This window comes from Moschus berezovskii, chromosome Y (assembly GCF_049115385.1).
Source record: "Moschus berezovskii isolate FMDL1 chromosome Y, NW_MosBer_1.0, whole genome shotgun sequence".
NCBI classification, from domain to species: domain Eukaryota; kingdom Metazoa; phylum Chordata; class Mammalia; order Artiodactyla; family Moschidae; genus Moschus; species Moschus berezovskii.
The window spans coordinates 67,151,077-67,173,669 of record NC_142489.1 but is presented as its reverse complement, the minus strand read 5'-3'; positions in this window follow the sequence as shown (position 1 = coordinate 67,173,669).

Genomic DNA, 22,593 nt, shown 5'->3' with positions numbered 1-22,593 from the left:
GAGGAGGGGAAAGAGTTTGAGGTTCTTGAAGAGGAAATAGACGCCTGGCATTCTCACGGAGTAGGAAAGGACAATCTCTTTATTTTTATTATTATTATTCCTTAAACAACACTGTATCCTGCTTGAGAACAGAAAACATTCTGACTAAACGATATTAAAATGTATACTATGATAGTGGGTCTGGTAGATTCTAATCCTATTACCTTAAAATGTAAATTATGGATGGCCTGGTTAACTTTTTTACAACCTTGAGTAATTCTGTGGATTTATTTTAATGACGAAATAGTATATAGCTCTCTTAGACTAGTCAGTGGGCACTCTCTGTCCCCCTTCTGATGTCTATGTCAGAATTCTCTGTCTCGTTTCATTCTTGGATAAAATTCTGCTACACACAAGCTCATGGATAATCAAGTGTGATCCCTGTACCCGAAACAAAACCTGTTTCTTCAGAGATCAGGAATCTGACATTGTTCACAATAAGCTAGTAATTATCAATCTTCCCACTGTTCCTTTTATTCAGTCACACTGAACTTTCAGTCTTTGTTCTGTTCTTTTTGGTCTCGCTGCCTGTGAATCTGCCATTCTTGTGCTCCCCGTGATTTTTTTTTTTTTTGTTAATGGCCTTTGAGATATGATTTTAAATTACTCATGAAATTTTCTTCTCACTTTACAGATTGTTATAACATTACTATTTTAGTTGAGCTGTTCAATTTGTTTGATAGACTGTGGACTCCAATTGGAATAATCACTCAGAGCCCATGTCTACTTTTCATTTTGATTTTACTCGCCTTGCTTTGGGAGTAGAGGTCTGTATTTAGAAAAAAAAAAAGTCTGAATAAGGACTTATGGGATCAATAAAAAACACGTTTATTAAACATATTCATCTTAAGAAATTCTGGATGGAAACAAGATTGTTAAGATCCTAACCCTCTGAAAAAGTAGACATAATTACAAATTAAAATCACCAACAATGGGTGTCCTTCCCAAGATCAGCTAAAAAAAAATGTCATCATCTTCTAAGGAAAACATATTTTTCAATGACTTTTGTGGACAAGGAACCTAAAAAAGGAAAACAGAGAGATTTCAGAGGTCTCCATCAGGGATAGTAAATGGCAGAAAGAGCAACATGTCTCATTAAGAGAAATTGATGCTAGAGTATGAATGTTTTTCCCTTTCCTATTTTGGGGAATGGTATGCATTTTCTATTCTGTGGTGGGAACATTTTCTATAAGAATCCCTTAAATCAACATCCATGATTGCTGTTGATGGGACTTAATGGTGAAGATTTTCAGGAGACATGTAATGAGAGAAGCAAGATAAAGCAGTGGAAAAGCAAGTAAAATCTCAACTGGAAATCAAATTATATTACACTTTATCTCACTTTTTATTCAGTCATTTCCTTCCATGTTATCCCTGTCAAAATTTTACCAATGGAAATGGGATTTTCTCCTCTCAGATGAGGCGACTTTCATGTAACCAAAGGCAGTTTTCCAGAATAAGAAGTCTTTTACATGCATTAGTGGCCAGGATTTGTAAAGTTGAATGTTGCCTAATTTTTAAAGGAACGTTTTTGCTATAATATTAAAGAGGAATAGTCTGGTACAGTTTTCCCAGCAAGCCACATTGGGTGAGTTCTCTTTTTCTTTCTTTTTCTTTTTCGCCATTGGTCTTCCTGTTTATTGCATGAGTCAGAGTCTACCTCTGATCTCTGGACCACTATACTTTTCCAGTAAGCCACCCATACCAAAGTACTAACAGAGTGGGAAAGTGTTAGTGGCTTAGACATGTCTGATTTTTGTGACTCCAAGGACTGTACTGCCCCTCATCCTCCCCAACCCCAGATTCCTCTGTCCCTGGAATTTCCCAAGCAAGAACACTGGTGTGGGTAGCAATTTCCTTCTTCAGGAGATCTTCCTGACCAGGGATTGAACCAGGGTCTCCAACATTGCAAGCAGATATTTTTTGTGTCTGAACTGTACAGGTCAATGACAATGAGGACTCCACTGACTAACCACCATACTCAAAGTTCAAGATCCTTGGCGCAATTCTATTGAATGGTTCTTTGATGACGGCTTCTACTAATCCAGGCTGTAAGATCAACCTTCTCTAAACTGCATACCCTGTTACAATGGGAGCTGCCCAAAGCTAAATATTTATGAGCTGGAAGGCTTCTAAGGAGCAAAATAGTCAAATGTTTGCTATTGAAAATAGCCAAACATAAAAGAATTTAGAAGTTATAGGAAGATGTCTTGATTATAAAGATTGCAGGAAAAAGAAAAATTAGAAATCAGAGTTTTGCAGGTCCACATTCATTCCATAAATCAACTCGAATAGTTTAAATTTTGTCTTTTGTATACAATGTCATCTGAGGAAGAAAAGGTTAAAGCTTAGAGGTGAACAACTGCTATACTAATTCAATATCTTATGTATATAGGTGAAGAAACTGCCATATAAATGAAGTTGCTTGTTAAAGTCCAGCAAGCTTTTAGTATGAGGCTTCCTCAGACAATGTTGACCTGAAGAAATTGCAGCAAATTCTGAAGCTATTGTTAGGATTACATTTCCATAAGAATGGATAACGAAGTACACGAAGCAAACTGACATTGTGTATAAGCAGTTGTTATCATTGACATCATTATCCTTAATTCTTCTGTATTCTCCTCAGCATCAGTATCAGTAGCTGTAGTATAACTGTCACTAATCACATTCAGATTAGGCACCGTTTTTGTTTTTTATTTTTTCATTCAGTTCAGTCACTGAACCGTGTCTGACTCTTTGTGACCCAATGGACTGCAGCATGCCAAACTTCCCTACCACACCAACAATGGTCAGATCCTGCTCACACTGAGAGCCACAGAGTCAATGATGTCGTCCCACCATCTCATCTTTTGTCATATTCTCCTGCCTTCATTTTATTTTCAGCATCATAGTATTTTGTAAAGAGTCATTTCTTCACATCAGGTGTCCAAATAATGAAGTTTCAACTTCAGCATCAGTCCTTGCAAAGAATATTCAGGACTGATTTTTTTTTTTTTTTAATGACTGACTAGTAGGATCTCCTTTTGTTCAAGGGACTCACAAGAGTATTTCCTAACAGAACAGTTCAAAAATATTAATTGTTTTGTGCTCAGTTTTTATTATAATCGAACTCTTACATCCATACCTGACTACTGGGAAAATCATAGCTTTAAGCCGATGGATTTTTATCAGCAAAAATTGTCTCGGGTTTCTAATATGATATTTAGGTTGGTTATAACTTTTCTCTCAAGGAGGAAGTGACTTAATTTCAGGGCTACAGTAAGTGTCTGTCGTGATTTTGTAGCCCAAGGAAATAAAGTCTGTCACTGTTTCCATTTTTTCCCATCTATTTGCCATGAAGTGATGGTACTGGATGCTATGATCTTCATTTCTTGCAAGTGGAATTATAAACTGGCTTTTTCACTTTACTCTTTCACTTTCATCAGGAGGCTCTATAGTTCCTCTTCAGTTTCTGCCATAACGGAGGTTTCATCTGAGTGTCTGAGGTTATTGATAATTCTTCAGGTAATCTTTATTCCAGCTTGTGCTTTATTTAGCCTGGCACTTTGCATGATGTACTGTGCATATATGTTAAATAAGCAAAGTGACAATATTTCTTGACATATCCCTTTTGCAGGTTTTGATCCGTCTGTTGTTCCACCTCTGGTTCTAAGTTTTACTTCTTGACCTACATACAGACTTCTCAGGCAGCAAGGAAAGGGATCTGGCATTACCATTTCTTGAAGAATTTTCCACAGATTTTTTTCATCTACACAGTCAAAGGCTTTGATGTCATCAGGAAACCAAAAGTAGATTTTTTTTTTTTCCTGGAATTCTCTTGCTTTTGCTATGACCTAGCAGATGCTGGCAATTTATCCCTGGTTCCTCTGCCTTTTCTAAATTCAGATTGAACATCTGGACTTTTACATTATGTTAAGGCTCTAAATGTCTAGTGTAGATTTCTTTGATGAATATGTCATAGATGAGCAGTATACAATGTATTTTTCAGGTTTCTCACCCTACCTGTGGTTATTCATCAGAAAAAAAACAATCTATATATGCCTATGTCAGGAATGTATAAGTGCTATGAATAAGTGAAATAAAGTACTATTCACATTATTTTAAGCCTTTGTCTTAATAGAAGAGATAGTGAATAATGATTGTAATGAATATGTGTAATATATATATATATATATATATATATATATAGAGAGAGAGAGAGAGAGAGTAGTCACACTATAGATGCTGATATATTTGGGGAAGCTTATAAATGTTTCAGAAAGCTTCTGAAGATGAAATTACACCTGAATAAGGCATTAAAAAAATCAGCATTTGGTAGGAGAAATTGTGAAAGAAGTGAAGGGCAATTCAGGCAAAATGAAGGACGCTGATAAGGCACAGAACAGGGGAAGAATAAAACATGGAGCTTAAGGGAGCCTGAATGACTGGTCATGTGTGGAAATGTGCAGTGAGCAGCGATGTCAGACATGATTAGAAACATCTTATCGTTTAGGTGTGAAATTCATCAGAAATGCTTAAGTGGAGGAGGATTATGTTCTGATGTCTCTTCTGTGCAGTTAAAATGTTAATAAGCACACTTTCCAGGGCCCTATCTGCTTTAGTCTTGTAACGTTGTATTTTCAGTTTGCCTGGAATTAGTAGTACGAATGGAGGAGACTGCTGCTTGGCCAAGTCCATACTCCAGCACATACATTAGCTCTAGCTTCATGGCAGTAATCTAGTGGTATTTTCTCCTCCCTGAACATTTCTTAGAGGGATAGCATAAAATGTGGAATAGGTAAAAGGACCTAGTGGGGAACATGTTGAAGGCATCTTTGAAATCCAGCACCAGTTCTGCATAGTTCTAGCAGCATGTTACAATATGGATTCATTGTCTTCATCTTTACATTCATTGAATGTCACCAACCAGCCCCTGCATGACTACCTCATGGTCACTTATGCTCCTACGTACACACATTCCCTCTTTAAACCAGCACAAACCTGTACTTCATACTTTAGTGATAGATACAAAGACTAATACTGTGTCTAGTACGTATTGATCTTGAACACCATGTCCAGGAGGAATAAGTGATTAAAGTTCTTAATCTGCAACTGGTTCTGCATGCGTATGATTTCTGTGCCCATTTGGAACATGCCAATACCTGATATCTAGAATCTCCTACAACAAAGATTAACACTGGATTCAGTTCAGTCCAGTTCAGTTGAGTCGCTCAGTCGTGTCCAACTCTCCGCGACCCCATGAATCACAGCACGCCAGGCCCCCCTCTCCATCACCAACTCCAGGAGTACACTCAAACTCATGTCCACAGAGTTGGCGATGCCATCCAGCCATCTCATTCTCCGTCGTCCCCTTCTCCTCCCGCCCCCAACCTTTCCCAGCATCAGAGTCTTTTCCAGTGAGTCAACTCGTCGCATGAGGTGGCCAAAGTATACAGTTTCAGCTTTAGCATCAGTCCCTCCAATGAACATCCAGGATTGATCTCCTTTAGAATGGACTGGTTGGATCTCTTTGCAGTATAAGGGACTCTCAAAAGTCTTCTCCAACACCACAGTTCAAAAGCATCGATTCTTCGGAGCCCTGAGGGATAATCAGGGACACTATCTCATTCGCCCCTTTACTGCCATCACCAAGGCAACACATGATCTGCAGCATTATTAGAGTTAGAAGGAAGTTCTTGGAGATGATTTCTAGAAAAAAATGAAAACGTAATAAAGTTACTGATTCAGATGCACAGATTTATGACCCACTTCTCGACACTCTACTCCTTCTTTTTTACCTTTTTCTCCTGCATGACGTGGTGAAGCAGTAAGGATGGAATTTTTTCTGTTTTGCAGCTTAGGGAAAAAATAAAGGACTCAAGGAATTGTGAAATAATCCAGATTGTTAAACATTTCCCTTTTTTGTTTAATTTGACTTTTCTATGCCTTTACTCATCCCAGTCCATAAGTTTGTAAATCTGCCCCTTTCACAAGTGCAACTTTCGAATTTCAGAGAGACTCTCTGGAGCAGAGAGCTTATGCAGCTTGCTTTATCTTGAAAAAGATGCAGTAAAATACTTAGGTAATGTTTTTCTTCAGCTTTATACATCTAACTTAATGGAGTAGAGAATGACAACCCACTCCAGGTTTCGTGCTTGGAAAATCCCATTGACAGAATTGTAGCCCAGGTGGGCTACACTCATTGGATTGCAAGGTTGGACTGGAGAGAGACACACACTTACACATCTAATTTATGTTCAGATACAAATTTTCTTTCTTTTTTACAGGTCTTCATGTGTTTCACACTGAAGGACCAAGCATTTTTCTCTAAATTATCTCTGTGAAAGTTGTATAGACTTATACAAGTTTCTTGAAAACTTAACTGCTTTTTAAAAACAAAGCAAATAAAAACTTCCTCCCTTGTGGGAAGGGGTTTGCTTCCTTTTCTCCACTGATGATGTGGAATTTCTTTCCTATTAGCAGAAATACGGATTTCTATCTTGCCTTGGCTATATGGTAAACTGGGATATCGCTTCGTTGATTTGGGAGTAATAACTTCTAACAAATTTTCCCTTTTCTAGAGCAATGGATCTCTGCAACTGAGAGGAAATGTAAACATTGAATCCCTCATATATCTCTTCCTTGTCTAGGACCAAGCTCCTTAACAACAGGCATGAACAGGTCTGTCATATCACTAGAGAACAACTAGAACTATTTTCCCAAGTGTATGTGATTCTGTTTTTTTGTCTTTGGCATGCTGTCATGCCAACTTTTATGTCAAAACTTAAAGATGTTTTAGATTCAATTGGATTCCACAATGGATTCCATATAAGAAGGTGAATCTCTATAATATTCTATTCCTCTGAGCCTCTAGACCTGCCAGAGAATGTATCAGGAAGGCTTAGAGTCCGGTTTTCTCAAGCATTAGTGAGAAATACTTTTAATATATTAATGAGAACTAATATTTTAACATATTTTCTTTTTTCATACATTAATATATTTTGTTTTTTTTAACTTTTCCTTTTTATTGGAGGCTAATTATTTTACAGTATTATATTTTTTGGTTTTGCCATACATTGACGTGAATCCACCCCGGGTGAACACATTAAATGTGGTCACAATTGTCTCAATGAGTAACATATAAGAATCAATGATGAAGGTATCTGGAGGCTCAGGAGAAGATGGATATGACATGAAGAAGATGAAAGGATGGCCCTCATATTCCTATATTTCCTGGTGTCAGAGGCAATGGGACATACTGACTGCTAGACTAAAACAAATGGACATGGATAACAAGGTCATAAGTAATCCTGTCATGCGAATAAGGAAGATGTTGAAATGTGTCATTTAAATTTGAAATCAAGCAGGATCTTAATCGGTTCAGTTGAGTTCAGTCGCTCAGTCGTGTCCGACTCTCTGCGACCCCATGAATCACAGCACATCTGGCCTCCCTGTCCATCACCAACTCCCGGAGTTCACTCAAACTCATGTCCACAGAGTCGGTGATGCCATCCAGCCATCTCATTCTCTGTCGTCCCCTTCTCCTCCCGCCCCCAACCTTTCCTAGCATCAGAGTATTTTCCAGGAAGTCAATGCGTCGCATGAGATGGCCAAAGTATTGCAGTTTCAGCTTTAGTATCAGTCCTTCCAGTGAATACCCAGGATTGATCTCCTTTAGAATGGACGGGTTGGATCTCCTTGCATTCCAGCGGACTCTCAAGAGTCATCCCCAACACCACAGTTCAAAATCATCAATTCTTCGACGATCAGTTTTCTTCACAGTCCAACTCTCACATCCATACATGACCACAGGAAAAACCATAGCCTTGACTAGACAGACATTTGTTGGCAAAGTAATGTCTCTACTTTTAAATATACTATCAAGGTTGGTCATAACTTTCCTTCCAAGCAGTAAGTGTGTTTTAATTTCATGGCTGCAATCAGCATCTGCAGTGATTTCGGAGCCCAAAAATATTAAGTCTGACACTGCTTCCACTGTTTTTCCTTTATTTCCCATGAAGTGATGGGACCAGGTGTCAAGATCTTTGTTGTCTGAATGTTGAGCTTCTAGCCAACGGTTTCACTCTCCTCTTTCACTTTCATCAAGAGGCTATTGAGTTCCTCTTCACTTTCTGCCATAAGGGTGGTGTCATCTGCATATCTAGGTTATTGATATTTCTTCTGGCAATCTTGATTTCAGCTTGTGCTTCTTCCAGCCCAGGCTTCCTCATGATGTACTCTGCATATAAGTTAAATAAGCAAGGTGACAATATACAGCCTTGACACACTCCTTTTCCTATTTGGAACCAGTCTCTTATTCCATGTACAGTTCTCACTGTTGCTTCTAGACCTGCATACAGGTTTCTTAAGAAGCAGATCAGGTGGTCTGGTATTCCCATCAGTTTCAGAATGTTCCACAGTTTATTGTGATCCACAGAGTCAAAGGCGTTGGCATAGTCAATGAAGCAGAAATAAATGCTTTTCTGGGACTCTCTCGCTTTCTCCATGATCCAGCGGATGTTGGCAATTTGATCTCTGTTGCTGCTGCCTTTTCTAAAACCTGCTTGAACATCTGGGAGTTCACGGTTCACATATTGCTGAAGCCTGGCTTCGAGAATTTTGAGCATGACTTTACTAGCGTGTGAGATGAGTGGGATTGTGTGGTATTTTGAGCATTCTTTGGCATTGCTTTTCTTTGGCATTGGAATGAAGCCTGACTTTCTCCAGTCCAGTGACTACTGCTGAGTTTTCCAAATATGCTGGCATACTGATAACAGCACTTTCACAGCATCATCTTTCAAGATTTGAAATAGCTCAACTGGTGTTCCATCACCTCCACTAGCTTTGTTCGTAGTGATGCTTTCTAAGGCCGACTTGACTTCACATTCCAAGATGTATGGCTCTAGGTCAGTGATCACGTTATCGTGACTCTCTTGGTCGTGAAGATCTTTTTTGTACAGTTCTTCTGTGTATTCTTGCCACCTCTTAATATCTTCTGCTTCTGTTAGGTCAATACCATTTATGTCCTTTATCGAGCCCATCTTTGCATGAAATATTCCCTTGAAATCTCTAATTTTCTTGAAGAGATCTATTGTTTTTCCTATTCTGTTGTTTTCCTCTATTTCTTTGCACTGATTACTGAGGAAAGCTTTTTATCTCTCCTTGCGTTTCTTTGGAACTCCTCATTCAGATGCTTATATCTTTCCTTTATTCCTTTGCTTTTTGCTTCTGTTCTTTTCACAGCTATTTGTAAGGTCTCCTCAGAGAGCCATTTCGCTTTTTCTGCATTTCTTTTCCATGGGAATGGTCTTGGTCCATGTCTCCTATACAATGTCACGAACCTCCGTCCAGAGTTCATCATGCACTATATCTATCAGATCTAGTTCCTTAAATCTATTTTTCACTTCCACTGTATAATCATAAAGGATTTGATTTCGGTCATATCTGAATGGTCTAGTGGTTTTCCCTACTTTCTTCAGTTTAAGTCTGAATTTGGCAATAAAGAGTTCATGATCTGAGCCACAGTCAGCTCCTGGTCTTGTTTTTGCTAACTGTATACAGCCTCTCCATCTTTGGTTGCAAAGAATATAATCAATCTGATTTCGGTGTTGACCAGGCAATATATATTAGGAAGGGAGGGATAATGAGAATCAGATGTTATAAATAGGAACTTACTGATATCTATGACAAGTGACAGTAGACATGTATAGGTGTGAGTGCTGGACTACAAGAAAAGCTGAACGCTGAAGAATTGATGCTTTTGAATTGTGGGGTTGCAGAATACTCTTGAGAGTCTCTTGGATATCAACGATATCCAAACTGTGCATCCTAAATGAAATCAGTCCTGAATATTCACTGGAAGGACTGAAGCTGAAGCTGAAATTCCAATCCTTTGGCCACCTATTGTGAAGACATGAATCATTGGAGAAAACCCTGATACTGGGAAAGATTGAAGGCAGAAGGGGAAGAGGAGAACACAGGATGAGATGGTTGGATGGCATCATGGACTCAATGGACATGAGTTTCAGAAATCTCTAGGAGTTGCTGATGGGCAGAGAAGCCTGGCACGTTGCAATCCATGGGGTCACAAAGAGTCAAACACGACTGAGAGACTGAACTAGATGATGACAAATGATTTGTTTACAAGTTTTGCTGATTTCTCTCCAGAGTTTCCCCCACACTCCTATGTCGGTCAAATAATTTATGACTCATTTTCCCATGGCTTTTCTTTATTTGCAACACTCTTCAGAAGTTGGCCTCTCTGTTCTTTTGCATTTTATCTTCCTTTCCATTTATTTGAGTGTGTCTTGTATGGCAGGAGGAGTTACTAAAAAATAGGCTACATTTAGCGGCAGGAAGTCATTCAGCAACATTGGTACAGTTTAAAAAATTAGAAAAAATCTAATACAAATATGGGACTTCCAATTGTGTTCTCTCTTCATTTTGTATCAGTAGAGAAGTATTCAAAGAGAGAAAAAGAAATGCAAATCCCAGGTATGTTGTTATATGTTTTCTTAACTGAAATATTATGAGGAAACTCCGAAAAGCCTCTCATCCTTATCCATCAGGGGACAGACCAAATAGAAGCCACAATTGCAGAAAACTTACCAAAGTGATCACTTGGACAGAGTCTTGTCTAAGTCAATGAAGCTATGAACACCATTTTGAACAACACGGCCAAACATGCCTGTCACTCCATGTATATCTTAACTTCATGCTTTTACATTCCAGAACCCTATGATGAAATGGACATCTGTTTTTCGGCATTAATTCTAGAAATCCCTGAAGTTCTTCCTACAACTGCTCAAGTTCCCTGGTAGCTTAGATGGTAAACAAGTGAAATACAGAGACTGCCATTGTTCATGAAGGAAAATCCACAACCAGATGGTCGTGTTCAACAAAGAGAACTCCACATTCCTTGTAGGAAAAATAACCATCCTGAACATCAGCTGTGAAATACAGATAATTCTATATGTCATGACGTAAAATCTTCAGCAAATATTCATACATGAATTGTAGAAAATTAATATTTCAGATATGAATATTGACATTGATTTGCCTATGTAAAATATAGAAATTCCATGTTTCTAGTAGTCAATTTGGCATCTAGATAGGTGATCTGACATACAGAGAATTCCATATTTAGAGATGAAATTCTCTCTATATAAAGAGTTTTACAGATAAAGCATCTCGAAATAAAAGATGCTATGTTAAGTATCCCCCTAAGTGACCTGACTCATCAGTGCCAGAGAAATTGAAGTCCGCTGATTTCCTGAAATAGGCCATTTCAAAGTGGTTCTGTTCTCATCCTGCCTCCTGGTGAGAACACATGCCAGCCTACCCCATCACCCCAGGGCTTTGGGGCTGTGAGTAGCTAGAGGATCATCCTAAGCCATGCTTTGCAGAGTCCTGATAACTCAGGCATTCTGCAACGACTTTAAAGAAGGATGTTTCAAACTGGCATACTCTGCAGGTAGCAGCTGCTTATGGTATAGTGCCGGCAGTCTCACAAACCTTACAAAAACGGCAAGATGTGCACATGTGTCTGATCCTGTGGGGGAAAGAATACTGCTGCATTTGAGAAGGACAGAAAACTCTTTGTAGGGGATGTGCATAACCCATCTCTGAGCCTGGTAATCTGGCCCATTCTGTTTCTTGCTTTTTTTCATCTCCCAGTATGCCCCTGAATGTTTTCGTCCTGCCGCTCCTTTCTGCCTAGGGATCCAGGGCTCAGCAGCATATCTCCACTTACAGCATCCTTTCTCGGTGACATCCCTGGGCTTGATTTCCTGGCGACAGTGCTTTGGCTGCCCCATAGTTTATGTAGTTTACACAAATTTGTTCATTTTTTCGGTATTCATTTTCCTTCTAGCAGCCAGGCCAGTTCTGACAGCTCATATGCACATTTATGTTTGTGGGCACACACACATACTTACACACAACTCTAAAGGGAAGTTTTCACATATTGTCATAGCTTTGTTTTCCAGGATAATGGATTTTGGTAAGTACCTCTCATTTTCTCTGGTTTTCTTTCACTATTCAAGTTAGTATCCTCTTCTACCTCTGCCCTTTATTCTTGAAGATTACAAATCTGGGGATTTACTCATGAGAAGGCCTGACTTGAAAAGACATTCGGTGGGCTGGAAGTGCTTGTGGTGAACAGCTGATTGGTGGGTGCTCATGTCCTGTATTCTCTCATCGCATTGACTGTTTCACAGTGCCAATCACTTTGGCATGATTCCATTCCACGTGCTTTCCTTCCAGGAATTAAACCAGAAATAGCAAATGGATTTGGAGTGCACTGACTTGGAGGTACCTATCTCAGCCTACACCTCTCAAAACCATTCCTTTTCAATGCTGGAATCTTGTGGCAGCCCCAGTGCCCAGTCAGGCTCAAGACCTGATCAAGGTGATCCTGCTCCTCCTAACTGTGTAATAGGCTGTTTGCAACAGTTTCCATTTTCCCCCCAAAAGTTGTCTCCCTGTAGCAGGAAAAGGCCAAACTGATGTCTGGACCTCCTAAAGGGCAAAGAATATGTGACAGGCCTGTGTCTGAAACAATATCATGAAGAAGGTGCATGCAGATCCAAAGGGCCTCTGCTGAAACAAGGCACTGAACGTGAGGTCAAAAAGGTCCAGTGGCCTTCTTTTTGTCAGCACTACACTTTATTTCTGCTCACTCATACACATAGCCCCCACACGGATTACACCCTGAGAAACCTGCCAGCCCTGGGCCCATAACTCATGCCTCCATTGTGCAGAAAGCAGCATTCCTCTCTCAAATGTACCAACAGGGCTTGATTCCAGGCAAGGACTCACTAACTTGCTAAATGGCAAAGTTCTCTTTCTGCTTCCCTGATCAGACTGTGGTAGATCTACCTGTAGCTCAGGACCCCTGCTAGCCTATGAAGTTGGTGTGCCACTAATGCAGCTAAAAGTTGGGCTGGTGGACATCCAAGATGCCCACCTCAAACCAAGTGTACATGCGATAGTCCCATGGTGCATATCTCCTTAAAGATTACCATGACAAAATCAGATATTCTACTCCAGGGAGATTGTGAGAACCATCCGTCACCTGCAGACAGACCCACATTGTCCTTTTGCTCTCCACAACTAAGAATGATAAAAAAAGAAAGGAAAGAATTCATTTCAGGATTTTGGGCATGAGCAATGGCACGTCTTCATCAGGACGGCTATTTCCTAGCCGCTAAGCCTGAAAAGCAGAAGGTTCTGAACTGTTACCATGGGCATCAATGTCTCCCACTGTCCCAGGGTCACTTCATGCAAACAGCCCACCACACATCAGTCACTTTACTTCCATCCCTCATTTATCTGACTCTTTGTGACCCCATGGACTACAGCAAGCCAGTCTTCACTGCTCATCTAAAACTCCCAGAATTTGCTCAAACACATGCCCATCAAGTGGTGATTCAATATCTCTCGTTCTATTCTTTGGAAAATTATGATGCCGTCCAAGCATCTGATTCTCTCTCATCCACTTCTCCTGTCTTTAATCTTTCCCAGTATCAGGGTCTTTTACAGTGTCAGTTGTTCACATCAAGTGTCCAAAATATTGAATTTTCAGCTTCAGCATCTGCCCTTGCAATGAATACTCATGACCAATTTCCTTTAGGATTGACTGGTTTAATCTCCATGCAATGAAGGACTCGCGAGTCTTCTCAATACCATAGTTCAAAAATGTCAGTTCTTCCAGTGCTCAGCTTTATGGTCCAAAATTCACAGCCATACATGACTCCTGCAAACACCATAAATTTGACTAGATGGATATTTTTCAGTAAAATATTTTCTGTGGTTTTTCAATAATGTCTATATTTGTCACAGACTTTCTTCCAAGGAGCAAGCGTCTTTTAATTTCATCGCTGCGGTCAGCATCTACAGTGATTTTGGAGCCCAAAAAGCAAAGCCTGTCACAGTTTCCAGTGTTTCCCCATCTATTTTCCATACAGTGGTGGGACCAGATGCCATGATCTTCATTTTTTGAACGTTCAGTTTTAAACAACTGAAGTTTTCATCTTCTCTCTTTCACTTTCATCAAGAGGCTTTGTACTTTCTCTTCACTTTCTGCCATGAGAAGAGTATCATCTGCATATCTGTGAGTATTGACATTTCTCCCAGCAAACTTGATTCCAGCTTGTGCTTCATCCATCCCGGCATTTCACATGATGTAGTCTGCGTTTGAATAAATTGGTGACAATATAGAGCCTTGAGGTACCACTTTCCCATTCTGGAACCAGTCCATTTTTCCAAGTTCACGGTACTGTTGCACCTTGACCTGCATACAGATTTCTGTGGAAGCAGGTCAGGTGGCCTGGGATTCCCATCTCTTGAGGAATGTTCCAGTTTTTCATGTTCTACAAGTCAGACTTTCAGTTCAGTTCGATTCAGTTCAGTCCAGTCACTCAGAAGTGTCCGACTCTTTGCAACCCCATAAATCACAGCACGCTATTCCTCCCTGTCCATCACCAACTCCCGGAGTTCACTCAAACTCATGACCATCGAATCGGTGATGCCATCCAGCCATCTCATTTTCTGTCTTCCCTGCCTCCTCCTGCCCCAAATCCCTCCCAGCATCAGAGTCTTTTCCTTGGCATAGTCATTAAAGCAAAAATAGATGTTTTTTGGAACTGTCTTGCTTTTTCAATCACACAATGGGTGTTGGCAGTTTAGTCTTTGGTTGCTCTGCCTTTCCTAATCCAGTTTGAACCTCTGGAAATTCTTCATTTGTGGACACTTTCCTTGGAGAATCTCAGGCATTACTTTTTGCTCTGTGTGAGATGAGTGCAATTGTGCGGTAGTTCAAAGAGTCTTTCGCATTGCCTTTTAATGAGATTGGAGTGAACTGATATTTTCCAGTTCTTTGGCCACTGCTGAGTTTTCCAAATTTGCCTTCATATTGAGTGCAGCATTTTCACAGCGTCATCGGTTAGAATTATACATAACTCAACTGGGTATTCATCTCTTCGAACAACTTTGTTCTTACTGATGTTTCCTAATGCCTACGTGATTTTGCATTCCAGACTGTCTGGGTCTGTCAGGATGCATTCGACTTTAAGGGATCCAATATGTTGTCTTCTTTGTGTGCTGTATCTCAAGGACTCTCTGTTCATTATCAGTTCCTACAAAAGAGGAACGATCATAGCTGCATGCAGTTCTCGTGTCTGAGATCATGAGAAAAGACACCTGCTTGGATTCCCTTCATTGACTCCCTTCAGTGACTCTCTTCGGTGACTTTGGACTGAAAAGACTATCCATTATGTTGCAATATATGTGGAATTTCATTCTTTTTCATGACTGAGTAATCATTTTACTGAAGATATATAAGCATGTGTTTCTTCAAATAAAGTACCCTTGTTTCACTCAACACTTGGGTCCCCGGCATTCTTCTCATCAACTCCAGTCCCTAGGTCCCAGTCTACGCCGACTGTGACTGCTGGCGCCCCAACAGGGACCTGGTGAGCACCCTTGGCAAGCAGACTGAATGGCTGTTAGGACCTATGGAGGTCGGTAAATGCAGGGTTATGAGAGAAATGGCTGGAAAGTCCCACCTCCTTTCTACTTTACTTCATCATTTATGTAAGGTTCAACGACTTTTAGTTTCGCATCAGCAGATAGAGGCTCATCTCCAAACAGTGGCTGAATAGAATCCCTGGTTCCCTGATGTTTGGATTTAGAAATTTGAAAGCAGTTTAAAGAATATGTTGAACGAGCCACAGGATGGGGAGTAAATATTGCAACCAATTTCTGACCCTTGTGTGCCCTCATTAAAGCCTTGATCTTTTCATTTCAAGGCAATCCTATCTGCAACCCCCATATTCCTCATCAAGCGAATGCTCATGTTATACGAATATAAATTAGATGATGAGACTTTACAAAAAGCCCAATTAGAGCAACATACAATGTTTCAAAACTTTCCCACTGTCCCTGTTCCGGTTGTCCCTAGCGCTCGTCCTCCTCTTCTAATGGAAGTGAAGCCAAAGATCCCCCGATTTGAGGACAAGATGAATCCGATGTTGACACTTCTGATGCTCTCTTTGACACTATAGCCAACAATATAGTCAAAGAGAGCATCAGAAGTATCAACAAAAACCACTGCGGATGCTGATTGCAGCCATGAAATTTAAAGACGCTTACTTCTTGGAAGGAAAGTTAGGACAAAATTGGATAGTATATTAAAAAGCAGAGACATTACTTTGCCAACAAAGGTCCATCTAGTCAAGGCTATGGTTTTTCCCGTGGTCATGTATGGATGTGAGAGTTGAACTTTGAAGAAAGCTGATCGCCGAAGAATTGATGATTTTGAACACTGGTGCTGGAGAAGACTCTTGAGAGTCCTTTGGACTGCAAGGAGAGCCAACCATTCCATTCTGAAGGAGATCAATCCTGGGTGTTCATTGGAAGGACTGATGCTGAATCTGAAACTCCAATACTATGGCCACTTCATGCAAAGAGTTGACTCACTGGAAAAGACTCTGATGCTGGGAAGGATTGGGGGTGGGAACGACAGAGAATGAGATGGTGGATGGCCTGGCATGCTGTGATTCATGGGGTCTCAAAGAGTCGGTCATGATTGAGCGACTGAACGGAACTGAACTATATATATATGACATATGGGGAGAAGGCGATGGCACCTCAGTCCAGTATTCTGGTTGGCTGCCATCTATGGGGTCGCTAAGGGTCGGACACCACTGAGCGACTTTACTTTCACAATGATATATGGAGATATATATATATATATATATAAAACAATGAAAAAATATATATATATATAACTATATATATATATATAATATATATATAACAATATATATATAACAATGAAAAAATATATATATATATAACAATATATATATATATATATATAACAATGAAAATATATATATATATATAACTATATATATATATAATATATATATATATATATATATAACAATATATATATATATAACAATGAAAAAAAAATATATATATATATAACTATATATATATATATATATATAACAATGAAAATATATATATAACAATGAAAAGCCCCTAACACGCACTCAAATTTGTGAAAACAGATGATGCACTCATTCTCCTCCACGACGAAGGCTTTCTGATTTACTGGATTTGCAATCTCGAGTCTCTGAGGCCGATGATCTTTTTCCTCTCTCCTTTGTTAAGAAATGATAATTCTCAAGGGTAACTAATGCCTCAATACAAAGGCGTTGACTTTTCTCACATACAACAAATGGAAAAGGCTGTAACTTATAAACACTATGGCTTCTTCTATTTGAACTTTATTTTATTCTTTAGCTACACTGGGAGTTGCTATCTACTTTATTGTTGTCAGAAAGGAGGCCAAAATGTTATTTGAAAAACTGCTTGTGCATGGAGAATGAAAATCAGGATTGTCAGAGAGCCATCACTCTGATTTGTGAGACCAGTAATGTTCTTGATTATTTGAAGGCTTGTTGCACCTTAGGGTTAGAAACTCAGAAAATGCAAATGTTAGCTGAAGCAATGACTACTTCCTTTAAAAGGGGGAATGGAGGGCGTTTTGTTTGTGGGGATAAGAACCATTAAAAAAAAAATACTGATTGCCCTAAAAAACACACAGAATAAAGTAAAACTACTAAAAAGCCTCCAGGAATCTGCCCTCGATGTTGTAAATGGGTACAACCTTGATCTAAATATCATTTGAAGGGAACCCTATTTTGGGAAACTCAAACACGGGGACTCCCCAGGTCCCCATCATCAAAAATCAGGGGCAAACTCCATCTTGTCTCTCAAACCTTCAACATTTGGCAGGGCTGCTGTCAACATACAAGCCCTGAAAGATTTTCTGTTTTTCCTCAAACAGTCCCTTCTAGAATACCTACCGGACTTTATGGACACTTAACTCCCACAAACCTTTGACCTTATATTTGGCAGATATAGTCTGAATTCTAAGGCAATTTCTATTCATTCTGGAATCATTGATTCAGATTATAAGGGAGAAAGTAAAATTATGATATCATCTCAGAAACTATCATAATTCAAAAAGGGGGACAAATTGCCCAATTACTTCTTTCACGTTACATTTCTATTAACTCCTTTAATGCATCAACTGAACGGAACTGAATGGCAAATAGATAGGGAACTAGTGGAAACAGTGGCTGACTTTATTTTTCTGGGCTCCATAATCAATGAAGATGGTGATTGAAGCCATAAAATTAAAAAACACTTCCTTCTTGGAAGGAAATCATGACCAAGCTAGAAGGCATAGTAAAAAGCAGAGACATTACTTTGCCAACAAAGTCCGTCTAGTCAAGGCTATGGTTTTCCCACTGGCCATGGATGGATGATGAGTTGGACTATAAACAAAGCTGAGCGTCGAAGAATTTATGCTTTTGAACTGTGGTGTTGGTGAAGACTTGAGCGTCCCTTGGACTGCAAGGAGATCCAACCAGTCAATCCTAAAGGAGATCAGTCCTGGTTATTGATTGGAAGGAATGATGTTTAAGCTGAAACTCAAGTATTTCAGCTACCTGATGCGAAGGGCTGACTCATTTGAAAAGATCCTGATGATGGGAAAGATTGAGGGCAGGAGGAGACGGGGACGACAGAGGATGAGACAGTTGGATGACATCACTGACTCGATGGACATGGTGGGTGGACTACGGGAGTTGGTGATGGACAGGGAGGCCTGGCGTGCTGCAGTTCATGGGGTCGCAAAGAGTTGGACATGACTGAGCGACTAAATTGAACTGAACTGAATGATATACAGACAGGTGAATTAGGTAAATCAGATTAAAAACAATTCTTATGAACATCAATAGTATCTGAACAGGCACGACCAAATATAAGTATTAAAATTAATTGCAAAAGATTTTCTGGTGTTCTTGATACTGAATCCGATATTACTATTATTACAAAACATTTATTGCCCAAACCTGGGCATTTACAAATAAATTCTTGTTAAATTGCGGGAGTATCTCAAATTAAAGTTCAGGAGGCTTACTAAAATGTCCAAATATATCCACGTGAGTGACCAGAAAGCCAACCTGCAAATTTAAAACCTTATATGATCGATGATCCCCTTAATTTAATAAGAAGAGATTTACTTATGCAATGACAAAATCAAATACATATTCCATATTTTTCCTATGGGCCACTGCTCATTTAATAAACAATATAATTATTAAAATAACTTTGAAATACGACGAGCCTATTTGGACAGAGCAGTGGCCCCTTACAAAAGTTGGACTGTGAAGAAAGCTGAGCGCCAAAGAATTTATGTTTTTGAACTGTGGTGTTGGAAAAGACTCTTGAGAGTCCCTTGACCTGCAGAGAGATCCAAACAGTCCACTCTGAAGGAGATCAGTGCTGAGTGTTCATTGGAAGGACTGATGTTAAAGCTGAAACTCCAATACTTTGGACACCTCATGGGAAGTATTGACTCACTGGTAAAGACTCTAATGTTGGGAGGGATTGGGGGCATGAGGAGAAGGGGACTACAGAGAATGAGGTGGCTGGATGGCATCACCGACTCTGTGGACATGAGTTTGAGTGAACGCCGGGAGTTGGTGTTGGACAGGGATGCCTGGCACGCTGTGATTCATAGGGTGGCAAATAGTCAGACATGACTGAGCAACTTAACTGAACTGAACTAAAGGAACTACAATGGAGGATACACAATTGAAATTAAAACATATTGAGGAATCATGTTCTGCTTGGAATACTCCCATTTTTGTGATAAAGAAGAAATCTAACAAATGGCGTCTTTTAACTGACTTTTGAAAGATTAATGCATCCATGAAACCTATCTGTGCAGTGCAACAATGAATTCCATCATCTGCCACTGTTCCTCAAAACTGGCATATTATTATCATAGGCTTGCAGGATTGATTTTTTACTATACCTTTACACCTGCTAGACCGAGAAATATTTACTTTCTCCCTTATCCTAATCATATCAGGCCTCACAAACAGTATCAATGGACTGCATTGCCTTAAGGAATGATAAATTCTTGCACCATGTTTCAACGTTGTGTAGCCAAAGCTCTTGAACCTGTGCGAAAGCAATTTCATAACTATGCTATTGTTCACTATACGGATGATATATTGTTTTCAGCTCCTTCTATTTTAGAAACTCAGCAGATGTTTGATGTAGCTCAACAACACTTAAAAGAGTCTCGATTAATCATTGCCCCTGAATAGATTCAATCCTCTGCACCTTACAATTACTTGAGATTTAATGCTATTAGACAACGTTTCACTCCTCATCTTGCACAGATTCGTGTTGATAAATTATCAACCTTGACTGATTTTCAAAAATTTTAGGCATACAACATGGCGTAGACCTACTTTGGAAATTGCAGAATATCAACTGACTTATTTAACACTTTAAAAGGAGTTTCTGATCAAAATAGCCCTCGTTCACTCTCCCAAGAGGCACGAGAAGAATTCTGCATAATGCAAAATAAATTGCAAAAGCAAATTCTTTCTCCTATCAGACTTGAGATACCTTTAGAGTTATTTACTCTTCCTTCTCTCCAGTCCCCTACAGGACTTCTTGCCCAGCAAGAACGCCTGATAGAATGGATATATATCCTTTTTTACAGGGACAAGATCACTTACACTCTCTCTTGATTTGATTGCTAAAATAATTATCAGTGGGAAAAATAGAACTGGATCTCTAATTGGCTCTGATTCTTATAAAATTGTAATTCAGTTCAGTTCAGTTCAGTCACTCAGTCGTGTCCGACTCTCCGAGACCCCATGAATCACAGCACTCCAGGCCTCCCTGTCCATCACCAACTCCCGGAGTTCACTCAAACACATGTCCACAGAGTTGGCGAGGCCATTCAGGTATTTCATGCTCTGTTTTCCCCTTTTCCTCCCACCCCCAACCTTTCCCAGCATCAGAGTCTTTTCCAGTGAGTTAACTCGTCGTTTGAGGTGGCCAAAGTGTTGCAGTTTCAGCTTTAGCATCAGTGCTTCCAATGTAGTTCAGTTCAGTTCAGTCGCTCAGTTGTGTCCGACTCTCCGCTACCCCATGAGTTACAGCACGCCAGGCCTCCCTGTCCATCACAAAATCCCGGAGATCACTCAAACTCATGTCCACAGAGTCAGCGATGCCATTCAGGTATCTCATGCTCTGTTTTCCCCTTCTCCTCCCGCCCCCAACCTTTCCCAGCATCAGAGTCTTTTCCAGTGAGTCAACTCATCGCATGAGGTGACCAAAGTATTGCAGCTTCAGCTTTAGCATCAGTCCCTCCAATGAACATCCAGGATTGATTTCCTCTAGAATGGACTGGTTGGATCTCCTTGCAGTATAAGGGACTCTCAAGAGTCTTCTCCAACACCACAGTACAAAAGCATCGATTCTTTGGCGATCAGCTTTCTTCACAGTCCAACTCTAACATTCATACATGACCACGGGAAAAACCATTGCCTTGACTAGACGGACCTTGGTTGGCAAAGTAATGTCTCTGCTTTTTAAAATACTATCAAGGTAGTACCTATTAGTAAATCTCAATTTGAGGGTGGTTTGCAAACTTCTACTATCTTCCAATTAGCCTTTTGAAAATATTCTGGAAATTTTCATTTCATTATCCTTTAACACACTTTGCAATTTCTTCAAAAGTACTGAATATATTATCTGTCGCATTGTCACATCACAACCTATACCTCAAGCTGATGTTTTTTTTTTTTATATCAGTTCAGTTCAGTGGCTCATTCGTGTCCTACTCTCCTGCCACCCCATGGATCACAGAACATCTGGCTTCCCTGTCCATCACCAACTCCAGGAGTTCCCTCTAACTCATGTTCACAGAGTCGGTGATGCCATGCAACCATCTCATTCTCGGTCGTCCCTTTCTCCTCCCGCCGCCAACATTTCCTAGCATCAGAGTCTTTTCCAGTGAGTCAACTTATCGCATGAGGTGGCCAAAGTATTAGAGTTTCAACTTTAGCATCAGTCCTTCCAATGAACACACAGGATTGATCTCCTTCAGAATGGACTGGTTGGGTCTCCTTGCAATCCAGGGGCCTCTCAAGAGACTTCTCTAGCACCACTGTTCAAAAGAATCAATTCTTTGGCGATCCGCCTTCTTCACAGTCCAACTCTCCATCCAAACATGACCACAGGAAAAACCATAGTCTTGACTAGACGGACCTTGGTTGGCAGAGTAATGTCTCTGCATTTTAATATGCTATCAAGGTTGGTCATAACTTTCCTTCCGAGGAGTAAGAGTCTTTATTTTCATGGCTGCAGTCAGTGTCTGTGGTGATTTTGGAGCCCCCCCCCCCCCAAATAAAGTCTGACACTGTTTTCACTGTTTTTCCATTTATTTCCCATGAAGTGATGGGACCAGATGCCATGATATTTGTTTTCTGAATGTTGAGCTTCAAGCCAACCTTTTCACTCTCCTCTTTCACTTTCATCAAGAGGGTTTTTAGCTCCTCTTCACTTTCTGCCATAAGGGTAGTGTCATCTGCATATCTGTGGTTATTGATATTTCTTTCAGCAACCTTGATTCCAGCTTGTGCTTCGTCCAGCCCAGCGTTCCTCATGATGTACACTGCATAG